The sequence below is a fragment of the Symphalangus syndactylus genome, chromosome 7, assembly GCF_028878055.3.
Source record: "Symphalangus syndactylus isolate Jambi chromosome 7, NHGRI_mSymSyn1-v2.1_pri, whole genome shotgun sequence".
NCBI classification, from domain to species: domain Eukaryota; kingdom Metazoa; phylum Chordata; class Mammalia; order Primates; family Hylobatidae; genus Symphalangus; species Symphalangus syndactylus.
Window position 1 is genome coordinate 69,639,056 of NC_072429.2, and position 13,818 is coordinate 69,652,873.

The 13,818-nt window shown below is 47.3% G+C and overlaps 1 non-coding gene across 1 annotated transcript; it reads right to left on the bottom strand.

The window, feature by feature from the left end:
• Window positions 1–12,356: 12,356 nt before the first annotated feature.
• Window positions 12,357–12,461, bottom strand: LOC129487028 (U6 spliceosomal RNA). The gene has a single exon (XR_008659166.1). It is a non-coding gene; the product is annotated as a U6 spliceosomal RNA (small nuclear RNA).
• Window positions 12,462–13,818: the final 1,357 nt, after the last annotated feature.

The following is a 13,818-nucleotide window of genomic DNA, read 5'->3' on the forward strand; positions in this document are numbered from 1 at the left end:
CAAGCTGGAGTGCAGTGGCGCGATCTCGGCTCACTGCAGCCTCTGCCTCCCAGGTTCAAGTGATTCTCCCACCTCAGCCTCCCAAGTAGCTGGGATTACAGGCATGCACCACTATGCCTCGCTAATTTTTGTATTTTTAGTACAGATGGGGTTTCACCATGTTGACCAGGCTGGTCTCGAACTCCAGACCTCAGGTGATCTGCCCGCTTCGGCCTCCCAAAGTGCAGGGATTACAGGTGTGAGCCACTGCGTCCGGGCAGCATCCGTATATTTCCACTCCCAATTTCTTATCTGAAGCCTGAACCCCTCCCATAAGTTCTATGCTCTAATATCTAACTGCCTACTCAGGTTAGCATCTAGAAGGCTATTAGATGTCTCAAATTTAATTCAACTCCTATATTCTCCCCCAACAGAGTTCTACTGGAAGCCTTTTTTTTCTTTTTCCTTTCTTTTTTTCTTTTTCCTTTCTTTTTTTCTTTTTTTTTTTTTGAGACAGAGTCTTGCACTGTTGACCCAGCTGAGTGCAGTGGTGCGATCTCGGCTCACTGCAACCTCTGCCTCTCAGGTTCAAGCGATTCTCCTGCCTCAGCCTCCCAAGTAGTTGGTATTACAGGCGCCCACCAGCACACCCAGCTAATTTTTTGTATTTTTAGTAGAGATGGGTTTTCACTATGTTGGTCAGGCTGATCTCAAACTCCTGACCTCGTGATCCACCTGCCTCGGCCTCCCAAAGTCCTGGGATTACAGGCGTGAACCGCCGTGCCCGGCCAGAAGCCTTTTCTTTCTTAGTAAACAACAAATCCATTCTTGCTGAGGCCAAAATCCTTGGAGTCATCTGATTTTAATTGCATACCATAATCATCAAGTAGAATCTGAAATTTAAAACAAAATACTGAAACTGCCTTTGAAAAAATCATAACTGAGAAAAATATTACAGTGAAAGAGATTCATCTTGCTTCTAACCCCCGGGCTGTCATTGTTCATTCCTGGGCCTAGGTTGAACTAACTTTGGGAGGAACTTAGTTTACAGTTTAGCTTTGAAACAAAAACAACAGCCCTTTCCCAAAACAAGCCTCCTTCCTTCCTGGAGACTAGACTATCTTTGCAGGACTAACAAATTAGCCACAAGATTAGAAATTACGGTTTAGGAGCCATACTGCTGGAGGCTGCAAGATTCTAAACCTCTCCAAATTGCTCCCAGGGATAACATCACTATTGCAAAACCTAAGATCAGTGCTTGAGATATTTTGCAGACACTGCACTTCATGCATCAGCTGGCACCAATCAGATCGATAAAATGGCTCATCTGGTCTTGTGGCCCCCACCCAGGAACTGACTTAGCAGTGACAAGAGGACAGCTTTGACTCCCATCTCTGACCTGATCAATCAGAACTCCCAAGTGACTGGCCCCCTACTCAGCAATTTTTTTTTTTTTTTTTTTTGAGACAGAGTCTCACTCTGTCGCCCAGGGTGGAGTGCAGTGGCATGATGTCAGCTCACTACAACCTCTACCCTCCGGGTTCAAGCAATTCTCCTGCCTCAGCCTCCCGAGTAGCTGGGACTACAGGCGCACGCTGCCATGCCCAGCTAATTTTTTGTATTTTAGTAGAGACGTGGTTTCACCATGTTGCCCAGGCTGTTCTCGAACTCCTGAACTCAGGCAATCCGCCCGCCTCGGCCTCCCAAAGTGCTAGGATTACAGGAGTGAGCCACCGCACCACGCAGCAAATTATTCTTAAAAACTCCAATTCCCGAATTCTCGGGGAGACTGATTGGAGTAATAATAAAACTCTGGGCCAGACATGGTGGCTCACACCTGTAGTCCCAGCACTTTGGGAGGCCAAGGCGGGTGGATCACCTGAGGTCGGGAGTTCAAGAACCATACTGGCCAACATGGCGAAGCCCCATCTCTACTAAAAATACAAAAATTAGCTGGTGTGGTGGCGTGTGCCTGTAATCCCAGCTACTCTGGAGGCTGAGGCAGGAGAATTGCTTGAACCCGGGAGGTGGAGGTTACAGTGAGCCAAGATCACACCACTGCACTCCAGCCTGGGTGACAGAAGGAGACTCCGTCTCAAAAAAAAAAAAAAAAAAAAAAGTGGGACGTTTAAGAGGTGATGAGGTCATTAGGGTTCTGCTGTAATGAATGGATGATAGCCCTTATAAAATGGCTCAGGGGAACTAGCTAGCTCCCTTTCTATCTCTTACGCCATGTGAGGACACATGTGTTCCTGCCCTCCAGAGGATGCAGCATTCCGGTAGCCATCTGGGAAGCAGAGACTGAGCCCTTACCAGACATCACACCTATTGGCACTTTGCTCTTGGACTTCCCAGCCTCCAGAACTGTGAGGAATAAATTCTGTTCTTTATAAATTACCCAGTCTCGGGCTGGGCGTGGTGGCTCATGCTTGTAATCCCAGCACTTTGGGAGGCCGAGGCGGGCGGATCACGAGGTCAGGAGATCGAGACCACGGTGAAACCCCATCTCTACTAAAAATACAAAAAATTAGCCGGGCGTGGTGGCGGGCACCTGTAGTCCCAGCTACTTGGAGAGGCTGAGGCAGGAGAATGGCGTGAACCCGGGAGGCGGAGCTTGCAGTGAGCCGAGACTGTGCCACTGCACTCCAGCCTGGGCGACAGAGCAAGATTCTGTCTCAAAAAATAAAAAAATAAAAAAAATAAAATTCTTGCGATCCCCAAAATGTCCTGAGGTTCCTGGACCTGTGCGAAGTGACTGTCCCTTACACATCGCAAGGGAAACATGTGAGGGAATCTTGTGTACGAGATACAAGGCCAGCTTTTTCCTTCAAGGGGCCATATCGGCTCCATGGAGTCAACCTTAGTTCCTGAAAATTGTGTGATTATATCTGAAAATATGACATTTCAGTCAAAGCTTTGGTAACATGACTAATGTTTCCAATTGTGTCTTGGTACAAAGAGAGCAGATTCTTACTGAACTTATGCAAATAATTATATTGCCATGAAAATAAAAATACTAATATTTTCTGAATTCTGCAGGGATCAAGTAGGAAGAACAGAAATGTTTACATTCTTTGTACAAAATTATAACTTACCAAATTGCTGTAAGCAATAGATAGCTTAGGAGAAAAGAAAATGGTATTCACATTATAATGATACTGACAAGGAAATTTTGTTATTTCAAGACATACAATATTTTAAGATAATAACTAGAATTATGACTAATACTATGGTATCAGGACTATCAGATTTCTAGGAACTTTATGTAATTTCTTGAACACAAGTACTAAATATACCCAAAAATGTATAACTTAAGGAAGGTAAAACATCACTTTTCATTTGATAATACTTCCTATGCAAATTTAACATATCAAATAAGCTTAATTATTTTAATATCTTCCCTAAGGAGGGAAAAAAATTCTTTTGAGATAATGTAGGGGCCCTTGGAACATTCCAAAGTTATTTCAAGGTCAAAAGAACTTAATTTAGAAGTTGATTTTGGGAAGTTGTAAAAAATGTCAAAAGGCTTAAAATACTCAAATAAATAGCACCACAGGTCACTGTGAAACGATATTTAGTTACACAAAGAGCCGGGTGCAGTGGCTCACACCTGTAATCTCTGCACTTTGGGAGGCCGAGGTGGGAGGATTGCCTCAGGTCAGGAGTTCGAGACCAGCCTGACCAACACGGTGAAACCCTGTCTCTACGAAAAATACAAAAATTAGCCAGGCATGGGGGCACAAGCCTGTAATCCCAGCTACTCAGGAGGCTGAGGCAGAAGAATCACTTGAACCCAGGAGGTGAAGGTTGCAGTGAGCTGAGATTGCACCACTGAACTCCAGCCTGGGCAACAGAATGAGACTCAGTTATACAAAGAGACAAAAGATTTTAAAGCCAAAGACAGAAAGTTACCGAGTTGTAGGGAAAACATCCACTCTTTTAATAGAGAGGACTCAATTTTCTTGAGTAATGAAAGACCTGATAAAATACAAGATCAAGTACAGGAAACTATTTTGATAAAACACAAAATCTTTCTTTGGCAGATTACTGAAAAGGTGAAGAAAAACCTCTTACAATTTTTTCCTTCCTTCCTTCCTTCCTTCCTTCCTTCCTTCCTTCCTTCCTTCCTTCCCTCCTTCCCTCCTCCCCTCCTCCTCCCCCCTCCCTCCCTCTCCTTTCCTTTCCCTCTCTCTCTTTTTTTTTTTTTTTTCGAGACGGAGTCTCGCTGTGTCGCCCAGGTTGGAGTGCAGTGGCGCGATCTAGGCTCACTGCAAGCTCCGCCTCCCGGCTTCACGCCATTCTCCTGCCTCAGCCTCTCCAAGTAGCTGGGAGTACAGGCGCCCGCCACCACGCCCGGCTAATTTTTTGTATTTTTAGTAGAGACGAGGTTTCACCGTGGTCTCGATCTCCTGACCTCGTGATCCGCCCGCCTCGGCCTCCCAAAGTGCTGGGATTACAAGCGTGAGCCACCGCGCCCAGCTCTCTCTTTCTTTCTTTCTCTTTCCTTTTTTTTTTTTTTTTGACAGAGTCTCACTCTATTGCTCAGGCTAGAGTGCAGTGGCACGATCTTGGCTCACTGCAACCTCTGCCTCCAGGTTCAAGCGATTCTTCTGCCTCAGCCTCTCGAGTAGCTGGGACTACAGGTGCGTGCCACCACACCCGGCTAATTTTTGTATTTTTAGCAGAGATGGGGTTTCACCATATTGGCCAGGCTGGTCTCGAACTCTTGACCTCAAGTGATCTGCCCGCCTGGGCCTCCCAAAGTGCTGGGATTATAGGCATGATCCACTGCACTCAGCCACAGTTTCTTCTTACTTCAGAATTCTAAACGCTAGGCATGGTGGCTCACAACATGTTAACCAGCCTGGGAAGCACAGCAAGACCCTGTATTTACAAAAAATAAACAAATTGGCTGGGTGCGGTGGCTCACGCCTGTAACCCCAGCACTTTGGGAGGCCGAGGCGGGTGGATCACGAGGTCAGGAGATCGAGAACATCCTGGCTAACACGGTGAAACCCCGTCTTTACTAAAAATACAAAAAAATTAGCCGGGCATGGTGGCGGGCGCCTGTAGTCCCAGCTACTCGGGAGGCTGAGGCAGGAGAATGGCGTGAACCCAGGAGGCAGAGGTTCCAGTGAGCCAAGATTGCACCATTGCACTCCAGCCTGGGCGACACTCCGTCTCAAAAAATAAAAAAATACGGCCGCCCCATCCGGGAAGAAGTGAGGAGCGCCTCTGCCCGGCCGCCCCATCTGGGAGGTGAGGAGCGCCTCTGCCCAGCCACCCATCGTCTGGGAAGTGAGGAGCGCCTCTGCCCGGCCACCCACCGTCTGGGAAGTGAGGAGCGCCTCTGCCCGGCCGCCCCGTTTGGGAAGTGAGGAGCGCCTCTGCCCGGCCACCCATCGTCTGGGAAGTGAGCAGCGCCTCTGCCCGGCCGCCCCGTCCGGGAAGAAGTGAGGAGCGCCTCTGCCCGGCCGCCCCGCCCGGGAAGAAGTGAGGAGCGCCTCTGCCCGGCCGCCCTGTCCGGGAAGAAGTGAGGAGCGACTCTGCCCCGCCGCCCCGTCCGGGAAGAAGTGAGGAGCGCCTCTGCCCGGCCGCCCCGTCGGGAAGAAGTGAGGAGCGCCTATGCCCGGCCGCCCCGTCTGGGAGGTGAGGAGCGCCTCTGCCCGGCTACCCATCGTCTGGGAGGTGAGGAGCGCCTCTGCCCGGCCACCCATCGTCTGGGAGGTGAGGAGCGCCTCTGCCCGGCCACCCATCGTCTGGAAAGTGAGGAGCGCCTCTGCCCGGCTGCCCCATCTGGGAAGTGAGGAGCGCCTCTGCCCGGCCACCCATCGTCTGGGAAGTGAGGAGCGCCTCTGCCCGGCTGCCCCGTCTGGGAAGTGAGGAGCGCCTCTGCCCGGCCGCCCGGTCCGGGAAGAAGTGAGGAGCGCCTCTGCCCAGCCACCCATCGTCTGGGAAGTGAGGAGCGCCTCTGCCCGGCCACCTATCGTCTGGGAAGAAGTGAGGAGCGTCTCTGCCTGGCCGCCCCGTCTGGGAAGTGAGGAGCTCCTCTGCCCAGCCGCCCCGTGTCTGGGCAGAAGTGAGGAGCTCCTCTGCCTGGCCGCTCCGTCTGGGAGGTCTACCACGGAGGCCAGAAGCAATGTGGGGGCTGGACGTGGTGGCTCACGCCTGTGGTCCCGGCACTCTGGGGGGCGAGGCGGGTTGATCACTTCGGGCTAGGAGTTCAAGACCAGTCTGGCCAACTTGGCGAAACATGAAGAATACAACAGACAAACCAACCAACCAACTCAGTGACAACAAAACAGGTCTACCCTGGAGTCATACTCTAACTTTTTCTATTTTCCTCCCTTTCTGATCCTTTATCCCACTTTCTTTTTCTTCCTCTTCCTTCTCCCTCTTCTTTGTCAAATAGAGGATTGAGTTATTATCACTGATCCATATAAAGTCCCTCTCTCATTTGTTTTAACTTCCACCCCCCATTTCTATTCCCCGACTTCCCATGTGCAACCTTCCTAATATGTTTGATACGCATCTTTTTGTTTGTATGTATTTTTAGAAAATGTTTATTGTTTTTGTATGCAAAAAAAATTAATAAAAAAAAAAAGAAAAAAAAAATTATTCGGGAATGGTGGCACATGCCTATAGTCCTAATTACCTGGGAGACTAAGACAGGAGGATTGCTTGAAGCAGAAGTTTGAGGTTACAGTGACCCATGATTGCACCACTGCACTCCAGCTTGGGTGACGGAACAACACTCCATCATTGATTGATTGATTGATTGAGACTGTTGCCCAGGTTGGAGTGCAATGATGCCACCTTGGCCCACTGTAAACTCCGCCTCCCAAATTCCAGTGATTCTCCTGTTTTAACCTCCAAAGTAGCTGGAATTACCAACGTGCACCACCACGCCCGGATAATTTTTATGTTTTTAGTACTCCTGACCTCGTGATCCGCCTGCCTTGGCTCCTGAAGTGCTGGGATTACAGGCGTGAGCCACTGTGCCCAGCTAATATTTATTTATTCATTTTATTATTATTATTATTATTATTATTTTGAGACAGAGTCTCTCTCTGTCGCCCAGGCTAGAGTGCAGTGGCGTGATCTCAGCTCACTGCAAGCTCTGCCTCCCAGGTTCACGCCATTCTCCTGCCTCAGCCTCCCGATTAGCTAGGACTACAGGTGCCTGCCACCATGTCTGGCTAATTTTTTGTATTTTTAGTAGAGACAGGGTTTCACGGTGTTAGCCAGGATGGTCTCGATCTCCTGACCTCATCATCTGCCCACCTTGGCCTCCCAAAGTGCTGGAATTATAGGCGTGAGCCACTGCGCCTGGCCAATATTTTTTTAAAGATTGGGTGTTGGCCGGCCTCGGTGGCTCAAGTCTCTAATCCCAGCACTTTAGGAAGCTGAGGTGGTGTATCACCTGAGGTCAGGAGTTCGAGACCAGCCTGGCCAACATGGTGAAACCCCATCTCTACTAAAGATATAAAAAATTAGCCTGGCGTGGTGGCACATGCCTGTAATCCCAGCTACTCGGGAGGCTGAGGCAGGAGAACTGCTTGAACCCGGGATGTGGAGGTTGCAGTGAGCTGAGATCATGCCACGGCACTCCAGCCTGGGAAACAGAGTGAGACTCTGTCTCAAAAAAAATTAGCTTGGCACAGTGGCACATGCCTGTAGTCCCAGCCAGCTAGCCAGGAGACTGAGATGGGAGGTCAGTTGGGTCCTGGAGGTCAAGGCTGCAGTGAGCTGTGATTGCACCACTGCACTCCAGTCTGGGCGACAGAGTAAGATCCTATCTCAAACAAAACAAAACAAAACAAAACAAAACAAAACAAAACAAAACAAAACAAAATAAAACAAAACAAAACAAAACGAAACACCTCCCCCAAACCCACAAACTTTCCAACTGTGGCCACCATAATTCTAATTTTTTTTTTTTTCTTGAGATGGTGTATCACTCCTGTTGCCCAGGCTGGAGTGCAACAGCACGATCTTGGCTCCCTGCAACCTCCGCCTCCCGGGTTCAAGCGATTCTCCTGCCTCAGCCTCCTGAGTAGCTGAGATTACAGGCATGTACCACCATGCCCAGCTAATTTTGTATTTTTAGTAGAGATGGAGTTTCAACATTTTAGTCAGGCTGGTCTCGAACTCCTGACCTGAGGTGATCTACCTGCCTCGGCCTCCCAAAGTGCTGGGATTACAGGTGTGAGCCACCGCACTTAGGCATTATTTTTTATCATATGTACCCATATCTCTAGAAATGCACAGGTTCTGAGCAGGAGTCCCAGACTCCTTGGATTCAGATGAACCTATTATTTTCTGACTTCTTGAAACATTATCTACCTGAGACTTCCGGCAGAACCCAGGTTGAATCCAATCTGATGTCTGGCCCTAGTCTGAATGAAAAATGCTCAAATAAACTCAGATAAGTTGCCACAAGTTGTGAAAACTTGTATCTATCAAGGGGGCTTATCGATGCAGGTAGAAAAGCACAATGGCTTCACCAGTGCCCCCCACAGGTGGCTCATTGCTGCAGGGGCCACCCTCAGGGCCCTCCTTCAGATCCTCACTTCTGACAGGGCTGTTATGAGATAAACTTAGGCATATATATTCAAATTTTAAAGTTTATTTGAGCAGACAAGGCAGCACCAGACCATAAGAAAACCTTCATAAGGTGTTCATGGAAGCAAGACAAGTTAAAAAATATATATATATATATATTTATTTATATATTTATATTTAATCCCTGAATAGCTGGGATTACAGGCGTAAGCCACCAAGCCCGGCTATAAAATATATTGAATGCAGGGGCTGGGTGCGGTGGCTCACACCTGTACTCCCAGCACTTGGGGAGGCCGAGGTGGGCGGATCACTTGGAGTTCGAGAACAGCCTGGCCAACATGGTGAAAACCTGTTGCTACTAAAAACACAAAAATCAGCCAGGTGTGGTGGCATGTGCCTGTTGTACCAGCTACTTGGGAGGCTGAGGCAGGAGAATCGCTTGAACCTGGCAGTTGGAGGCTGCAGTGAGCTGAGACCACACCACTGCACTCCAGTCTGGGTAACAGAGTGAGACTCTGTCTCAAAAACAAGAACAACAACAACTACCAAAAAAAAAAAAAAAAAAAAAGGAAATCGAGGGAACATATGAATAAAATGAGAATATCAACAAAGAGATTGAAATTACTAAAATGAGGCTAGGAACAGTGGTTAATGCCTGTAATCCCAGTGCTTTGAGAGGCTGAGGCAGGAGGACTGCTTGAGGCCAGGAGTTTGAGACCAGCCTGGGCAACATAGTGAGACCCCATCTCTAAAATAAATAACCAGGTGAGGTGGCTCACGCCTGTAATCCCAGCACTTTGGGAGGCCGAGGCGGGCGGATCACGAGGTCAGGAGTTTAGGACCAGCCTGGCCAACATAGTGAAACCCCGTCTCTACTAAAAACACAAAAAATTAGCTGGGCATGGTGGCAGTGCCTGTAATCCCAGCTACTCGGGAGGCTGAGGCAGGAGAATGGCTTGAACCTGGAAGGCAGAGGTTGCAGTGAGCCGAGATCACGCCATTGCACTCCAGCCTGGGCGACAGAGTGAGACTCCGTCTCAAAAAAAAAAAATTAAAAAAAAAATAAATAAAATAATAAAGGCTGGGCACGGTGGCCCACACCTGTAATCCCAGCACTTTGCGAGGCCGAGGTGGGCAGATCACCTGAGGTTAGGAGTTTGTGACCAGCCTGGCCAACATGGTGAAACCATGTCTCTACTAAAAATACGAAAAAAAAAAAAAATTAGCAGGGCATGGTGGCACACATCTGTAATCCCAGCTAATCAGGAGGCTGAGGCAGGAGAACCACTTGAACCCATGAGGTGGAGGTTGCAGTAAGCCAAGATCACTTCTGTTCAGCCTGGGCAACAGGAAAAAAAAAAAAAGCATCCATTACAGGCTGGGTGCAGTGGCTCACACTTGTAATCTTAGTATTTTGGGAGGCAGAGGCAGGATGATTGCTGAGGCCAGGAGTTTGAGAGCAGCCTGGGTGAGGTAGCAAGACCCCATCTCTAAAAATAAAAATAAAAAAAAATTAGCTAGGCATCATGATGTGTGCCTGTAGTCCCATCTATTCAGGAGGCCAAGGTAGGAGGATCACTTGAGCCCAGGAGTTTGAGGCTGCAGTGAGCTACGATCACACCACTGCACTCCAGTCTGGGTGACAGAGCGATACCCTCTGTCTTTAAAAAAAAAAAAAAAAAAAACAGTCTGGGCACGATGGCTCACACCTATAATCCCAGCACTTTGGGGGGCCAGGGCAGGCGGATCACCTGAGGTCAGGAGTTCAAGACCAGCCTGGCCAACATGGTGCAACCCCATCTCTACTATGACATCAGTTAGGAAATAATTTTTTTTTTTTTCTGAGACATAATCTCGCTCTGTCGCCCAGGCTGGAGTGCAGTGTCGCAATCTCGGCTCACTGCAACCTCCGCCTCCTGGGTTCACGCCATTCTCCTGCCTCAGCCTCCCGAGTAGCTGGGACTACAGGCGCCCACCACCACACCCGGCTAATTTTTTGTATTTTTAGTAGAGATGGGGTTTCACCATGTTAGCCAGGATGGTCTCAATCTCCTGACCTCGTGATCTGCCCACCTCGGCCTCCCAAAGTGCTGGCATTACAGGCATGAGCCACTGCGCCCAGCCTAGGAAATAGCTATTAAAAACTGCTGTTGCTTACTAAATCTAAGAAACTCTTAAAATGCCACTATAATTCAATTTTTTAAACTTGTATTTTGAAATAATTTCACTGCCGGGCATGGTGGCTCACACCTGTAATCCCAGCACTTTGGGAGGCCGAGGTGGGCGGATCATCTGAGGCCAAGAGTTCAAGACCAGCCTGGCCAACATGGTGCAACCCTGTCTCTACTAAAAAAAATAAAATAAAATAAAAAAATTAGCTAGGCCTGGTGGTGGGCGCCTGTAATCCCAGCTACTGGGGAGGCTGAGGCAGGAGAATTGCTTGAACCTGGGAGGCAGAGGTTGCAGTGAGCCGAGGTCACGCCACCGCACTGCAACCTGGGTGACAGAGCGAGACTGTCTCAAAAAAAAATAAAATAAAAGCAAACTTCATAAAATAATATCGTTAAAGGAATGTCAGAGTGAAGGGTATATGGAAACTATACTGTTCTTGCAACTTTTGTGTAAGTTTGAAATTATTTCTATTTTTTTTTTTTTTTTTGAGATGGAGTCTTGCTCTGTTGCCCAGGCTGGGATGCAGTGGTACGATCTTGGTTCACCACAACCTCCGCCTCCCGGGTTCAAGCGATTCTCCTGCCTCAGCCTCCTGAGTAGCTGGGACTACAGGCATGCACTACCATGCCCAGCTAATTTTTTTGTATTTTTAGTAGAGACGGGGTTTCACTATGTTGGCCAGGCTGGTCTTGAACTCCTGACCTCAGGTGATCCACCCGCCTCAGCCTCCCAAAGTGCTGGGATTACAGGTGTGAGCCACCGTGCCCGGTCGTGAAATTATTTCAAAATAAAAGTTTAAAAAATTGAATTACAGAGGCATTTTAAGAGTTTCTTAGATTTAGTAAGCAACAGCAGTTTTTAAAAGTATTTCCTAACTGATGTGCTGAGTCATTAAATTCTGGGTTTCCTCATTTCTCGTTAGTTGTGCACTCCTTTAGATGGAGTTGGTTTTATCTATGATGGATGCTGAAGGAGAATGGCACATGCATTCTCCAAACAAATAAAGCAAGCCGTTTTAATTAGCAATACTGGGTATCTCCTGAGTTCCACGAGATTATGAGGCATACCCTCTAAGGGAATATTTATAAGAATTTATGGGGCAGGACTGTAATTCCTCTTATTCCTCCACTCCACAGCCTGATACTTCGCTGTTTTCAAGAATGCCTTCTGACTTTTACACCTTCACCCTCCTTTCATAGGAGTTATCTCTACTAACATGTAACAAGCATCTAGCACCAAGCACCAGGCACTGCACTGAAGGATACGACCATTCCTTCTCTCAAGAAACTTATGACCAGTGGACAGGCTATAGACATAAACAAGTTTGCTAAATAACTACAATTTTTTTTTTGAGATGGAGTCTCACTCTGTCACCCGGGCGAGTGCAAGGGCATGATCTCATCTCACTGCAACCTCCGCCTCCTGGGTTCAAGTGATTCAGCCTCCTGAATAGCTGAGATTACAGGCACCCGCCACCATGCCCAGCTAATTTCTGTATTTTTAGTAGAGATGGAGTCTCACCAAGTTGGTCAGGCTGGTCTCGAACTCCTGACCTCGTCATCTGCCTGCCTCGGCATCCCAAAGTGTTGGGATTACAGGCGTGAGCCATTGCGTCCGGCCAAATAACTACAGTTTTTATTTAAAGTATAGAATGCTTCATGGATTTGTGCGTCATCCTTGTGCAGGGGCCATGGTAATCTTTTGTGTATCATTCCAATTCTCACATATGTGTGGCTGAAGCAAGCACTGAATTATTTTAGACTCTGGAGAAAACAAAGTTTACTCAATTAAACTGAGATTCACTATGATGGAACCTGACAGCAACAGGACAACCCCATTATTTTCATTCTACTAAAATCCCCTTAAAATGAAACTATATACACACACTTCATTTACAGTGGACTATACCTTCAACTTGGTATTCAAATACTAGGTTTAGAAAAATGTTACTAGTACGTAAACTTCAGGGGGAAACCAACTTAGTCAACAAGTACAGATTATTTAATTCTTGTTCAACTTATGATTTTTCAACTTTACATGGTATAAAGCTGTTAAAATTTCAATGTTCTTCAAATTTTGAATTTTGACTGACCTTTTCTTGTGTTACCAATGTGGTACACAAGACATTTAACACTTTATTTATTTGAGACAGTCTCACACCGTCGCCAGGCTGGAGTGCAGTGGCATGATTTCGGCTCACTGTAACCTCCACCTCTGGGGTTCAAGCAATTCTCCTGCCTCAGCCTCCTGAGTAGCTGAGATTATAGGCGCTCACCACCTCGCTAATTTTTTTTTTATTTTTGGTAGAGACAGGGTTTGGCCATGTTGGCCAGACTGGTCTCGAACTCCTCACTTCAGGATCCACCTGCCTCGGCCTCCCAAAGTGTTGGGATTACAGGCGTGAGCCACTGCACCCAACCGTAACACTTTATTATAAAATAGGCTTTGTTTTGCATGATTTTACTCAACCATAGGCTGATTTAAGTATGCTCAGCTTTTTTAAGGTAGGCTAGGCTAAGGTATGTTTGGTAGATTAGGTGTATTAAAAACATTTTTGACTTAGGATATTTAATACAGCGTTCTACTGCTAACATTTTAATGCTATTTAAATATTCAATTAGATCTTTTTTTTTTTTTTTGAGATGGAGTCTCACTCTGTTGCCCAGCCTGGAGTGCAGTGGCATGATCTCGGCTCACTGCAAGCTCTGCCTCCCGGGTTCATGTCATTCTCCTGCCTCAGCCTCCAGAGTAGCTGGGACTACAGGTGCCTGCCACCAGGCCCGGCTAATTTTTTTTGCATTTTTAGTAGAGACAGGGTTTCACAGTGTTAGCCAGGATGGTCTCGATCTCCCGACCTCGTGATCCAGCCATCTCGGCCTCCCAAAGTGCTGGGATTACAGGCATGAGCCACCGCGCCTGGCCAGATCTATCATTTTCTATGGATACTTTATTAAAAAATGTTGATTCTAAGTTATAAAAAAGGCCCAACTCATATGATTTAAAGGTTTCAGAAATTATTTATTGTAGTAGTACTTACACGCAAGATTTTAGCCTACGGTCATTTTATAAAGATGACTGTTAGGATTTAATTCATATTTACAG